We start from the raw sequence: 5478 nt of genomic DNA on the forward strand, positions 1-5478 counted from the left end.
TACTAAACAAATCTTATCACGTAAAACGTAGCAATGTACAAAAACTTTGTGAAAATACGGCAAAGTTTCCTTTACTGTCAGTACTTGATTGACTCAAATTAGATATGTAGGATGATTCAAGATATTAATGTATTAAAGATTAGAAAATTGTATTATCTCAATAAATAATTATAAATTTTTCAATGAAAATGATCTATACTTGTTAAAATATTTTTTTAAAAAAAGCAGTCTACACCTACTCCTTACTTATTGGCTCATTATCTGACATTTTGCATTTAAGATAATAGTAAAAAAAATCTACTCTTCGACTATTTTGTGCATTAACACATACGTCTGGTGGTAATCTAATGCAATGTTTGAGGAGAAAGTAACGCAAATTGTGATGGATAAGCTTATGTGTCAACTTGGCTGGGCCATATTTCTCAGTGGTTTAGCAGCTGTGTAATGATGTCATTTGGTGGTTATGTAATGATATACTTCTCCAGGAACTGGTCCCTCCTGATAACATTTGCAAAGTACATAAAACTAAGTCTCGCCATCCTCTCTTCTAAGTAGCCTTCTGGCTCTACATCTTCTAAGACAGAATTGTTCTGGTATCCCATGTTCTTTGTCAACATCACAATTCAAAGGCATGAATTCTTCTTTGATCTTTCTTATGCATTGTCCAGCTTTTGAGTGCACATGAGGCAATTGAAAATACCATGGCCTGGGTCAGCCACACCTTAATCATTAAAGTGACATCTTTGCTTTTTAACGCTTTAAAGAAGTCTTTTGCAGCAGATTTGCCCAATGCAATATGTCTTTTGATTACTTGACTGCTGCTTCCATGTGTGTTGCTTGTGGATTCAAGTAAGATGGTATCTTTTTGCAACTTCAATCTGTTCTTTGTTTATTATGATGTTGCTCATTGGTCCAGTTTTGAAGACTTTTATTTTCTTAAGTTGAGGTGTAGTCCATAATGAAGGCTATAATCTTTGATCTTCATCAATAAGTACTTTGAGTCCTCTTCACTTTCGAAAAGCAAGATTGTGTCATCTGCATATTACACGTTGCTAATGAGTCTTCCTCCAATCCTGATTTAACTTCCTTCTTCATATAGTCCAGCTTCTCAGATTATTTGCTCAGCATACAGATTGAATAAGTATGGTGAAAGGATACAATTCTGACAAACTCCTTTCCTGATTTTAAACCACACAGTATCCCCTTATTCTGTTCAAACAACTGCCTCTTGGTCTATATTCAGGTTCCTCATGAACACAATTAAGTGTTCTGGAATTCCCATTCTCAACATTACCCATAATTTGTTATGATCCACATAGTCGAGCGCCTGAACTAATAGTAGTAAAACATGTCAATTGGCTGGTTTTGCTACCATACTGTGGTTACGTAACACTTAAAACTGGAGAAGATGGGAAAGAAATAGACAGTAACTCAAGGTAGCATACCAGCATCTTCTGATTCTAAACATATTTCAATGTAAAGTTGATAAAATATTCTGAAGGGACAGAAATCAAATCAGTGGTTCCCTTGGGCTGGAGGAAGGTGAAAGAATTGAATATGAATCGGCACAAGGGAATTTTGGGGAGTGTTGTATATCTTGAGTACAGTGGTATTTACACATTTGAATAACTGTCTCCAAATTTATAGAACTGTACACCAATAAAGTTTAATTTTACTGTGTACATGTTCTATTCCGGTCAGCCTGAAAAATCATTTTTAAAAACCAGTCAAATTTTTAATAAGTGTAACTCCTATACTTAGTTCTGTCAGTATATTATCTGCATATACCATAAGGTGAACTTTTTTTTTTTTTTAGGTTAAACTAATATAATTAATAAACTGTAGGCCTGCTGAGTTTTATCAAATAATTTTCTGGGGATATGACAACCCATAGTTGCTCTTGACAATTTAAAGGTGTTTGCTGACATTTCTAAATTTCCAAATGAAGTTTATGCCCCAAATATATTTAAGGTAGAATATTCTTTAGTTTTTTGTTTGTTTGTTCATTTTGTTTTTCTTTAATAATTAGTAATAGGTGGGTTGGATAATTCCTGTTACTGAGGGCAAATTGTCCATTGGACAAATAACACTGTCACCTCTGTTTGACTGTTTTGCCTTGGCTCTTGCTGTTTAACTCTTTTCTGAAATAATTTATCTAAGCATAGAGTTATTATAAAATGGTTGCATACTACATGCAGTCTAATGATTCTTTTATAGAATGTTACTTCCATATGGATGTAGGGCTTACAAGTGCAATTTCGTGTTATAGAATAAGCAATCTGGTTGTGACATTTTAGATTTTTGTTTTTCTGGACAAGTTGAGTTTTAGGGCTCTTGCCTAACTACATTTGGATTGATGATTGCCTCAGGCATCTTTTAGAGAAGGGTATATGGAACCAAAGTACTATAGCCTCTTCTGAATCACCAGGCTGTTTAGAAGAATTTGGTCTCATTGAATAGATTCTGAAATTCTTTTTTTTAGGGTATACTGTCTCAAAAAAAAAACAAAAAAACTTGCACTATTTAGCTTCCTAGGGAATGTCTGGAGCCCTGGTGATGTGGTGGTTAAAAGCTCGGCTGCTAACCAAAATGTTGGCAGTTCGAATCCACCAACCACTCCTTGGAGGCCCAATGGGGCAGTTCTACTCTGTCCTGTTGAGTTGCCATGAGTCAGAACTGACTCAATGATGGCAAAGGATTTGGTTTGGTTTTAGTAGGGAGGGTCCAGACGAGTCTTAATTGGTGTTTTACATGCTTAGTTCATGCCTTAGTCATCTAGTGCTGCTGTAACATGCCTCAGGTGGATGCCTTTATTTAACAAAGAGAAATTTATTCTCTCACTGTCTAGTAGGCTACAAGTCCAAATTCAGGGTGTCAGCTCCAGGGGAAGGCTTTCTGTCTCTGTCGACTCTGGGGGAAGGTCCTTATCATCAATCTTCTCCTAAACTCGGAGCTTGTCTGTGCTGAAACCTTGGGTCCTAAGGACCCACTCTGCTCCTGGCACTGCTTCCTTGGTGGTATGAGGCCCCTGTGCCTCTCTGCTTGCTTCTCTCCTTTATATCTCAAAAGAGATTGGCTTCAGACACTATCTAATCTTGTAGATCTCATCAATATAACTGCCAGTAATCCATCTCATTACATCATAGTGATAGCATGTACAACACATTGGGAAATCATATCAGATGACAAAATGGTAGATAATCATACAATACTGGGAATCATGACCTAGCCAAGTTGACAGATATTTTGGGTTCAATCCATGACAGTTCAATCCATGACAGTTGGTGTTTGGCATTCTTAAGCTCTTCTCTGTAATTGCTTGTAGTGGTAGCTTTCTTTGCCCACAACTTATGGGGCAATGACACTGGGGAGTGTGATGGTTGAAGTTGTGTGTCAACTTGGCTGGGCCATGATTCTCAGTGGTTTGACTGTTGTATGATGTTGTGATCACTTCCATGATGAGATTTGATATGATGTGCTCACCTCCATGATGGGATCTGCTGTGAGTAGACAATCAGTTGAAACAAGATTTCCTTGGGCATGTGGCCTGTACTGAATATAAGTGAATATTCTAGCAAGGCTTCTTGGCTTGTGCTTGTTCTGGATCCTGCAGGTGGCTCCTGTTCATCTGACTTTCAGTTCTTGGGACTTGAGCTAGCAGCTTACCTGTGGTCTTGCCTGCCAATATTGGGATTCATCAATCTTCACAGAGTGTAATCAGGAGCCTGTTCTCCAACCTGCAGATCTTGGGTTCACCAGCCCCTGGGACAGTGTGAATAAGGAAAATCCTCTATCCTGACCCGTGAACTTGGGACCTTCCAGCCTCTACAACCACATGAGTCATTTCCTTCATATAAATCTCACTCTATGTATATATATTTATATGCTTTACTGGTTTTGCTTCTCTAGAGAAACCAGCCTAAGACAGGGAGGCTAGAAACTATTGTCTGTGCCCAATATCTCTGTTTCTTTTAGCCATATCTCTATCACCTTAAAGACATAGTTTTCTACTTTTATCTTATCTCTGGTGAAACTTGATTAATATATGAATTTTTCATGAAGTTATATTAAGTAATCCATACATTCCTCTACTATTTTTTTTTTTTTTAACTTGCAGCCTTCTGTGAGTCATAGGCAGTCTCTTCTCTCATTCTCTGCTGAAGAATTCATGTAAGCAAAATCCAGTGTGGCATAAAAGGTTTCCCAATAACCTCAACTCTAGGCTTCAGATTATTTTTCCTGCAAATGTCATGCACCAGAAGGATTAGTACCACAGACATCTGTGATGGTGTCTATGTACATCATTCACAGGGTATAATATTCAGTTTCTATAAGGAGTATTTTCTGCACTCATCAGTGTTTTGAGTTATTCCATTAAATTGGCAGTGAACAGTGCCAAATACTGTTCCCTTATGGAATTCTGGATTTCTTAACAGTAAAAATGGCTTATAGTTTCAGAGTGACAAATACAGACCTCACATACAACTAAGTGCCTTTATCCCTAATATTTCACCCCTAATGTTATGACACTACTGTGAGAGAAGAAATACTATTTTTACATTTAAAATAAAATTTTAGGTGTCTGGCTACCACTACCAACCATTCTGACCAGGAACATAATAGATGGTCGCAGATAAAATGGGAGAAAAACGTAGAACATAACTCAAATGTGCAAAAAAAGGCCAGACTTACTGGACTAGTAGAGACCAGAGGAATCCCTGAGACTATTGCCCTAGGATACCCTTTAAGCTTGGAACTCAAACCACTCCCAGTGGTCACCAATCAGCCAAAAGACAGAATGGCTCATAAAATAAATAATATCACCATGAATACTGTACTCCTCTAAACAATTATCTAAACGAGATCCAAAAGTCAACATTTACCCTAGACCAAAGATGACAAAGTTATGGGGGACAGTGAAGCTAGATAGATGGAAACAGAACAACCAGAATAGAAATAATGAGAATGCTGACACATTGTGAAAAGAGTATCCAGTGCCAGTGAATAATGTGCTTTGTTGTAGGTGCCATCAGGCTGGTTCCTACTCATCGTAATCCTATGTACAACAGAACAAAACACTGCCTGGTCATGTGCCATCCTCACAGTTGTTATGCTTGAGCCCATTGTTAGAGGCACTGTGACAATCCATCTCATTGAGGGTCTTCCTCTTTTTTTCTGACCCTCTACTTTACCAAGAAATGGGAACCCTGGTGGCGTAGTGTCCTATAGGGTAGCTATGAGTCGGAATTGACTCGACCGCACTGGGTACTGGGTTACTTTACCAAGCATGATGTCTTTCTCCAGGGACCGATCCCTCCTTACAACATGTTCTGAGTATGTCTGGCCATTCCAGCTTCTAAGGAGCATTCTGGTTGTACTTCTTCCAAGACATGTGTTTGTTCTTTTGGCAGACCATGATATATTCAATATTCTTCTCCAATATCACAATTTGAAGACATCAATTCTGTCCTTATTCAA

The sequence above is a fragment of the Loxodonta africana genome, chromosome 2 (assembly GCF_030014295.1).
Source record: "Loxodonta africana isolate mLoxAfr1 chromosome 2, mLoxAfr1.hap2, whole genome shotgun sequence".
Lineage (NCBI taxonomy): Eukaryota > Metazoa > Chordata > Mammalia > Proboscidea > Elephantidae > Loxodonta > Loxodonta africana.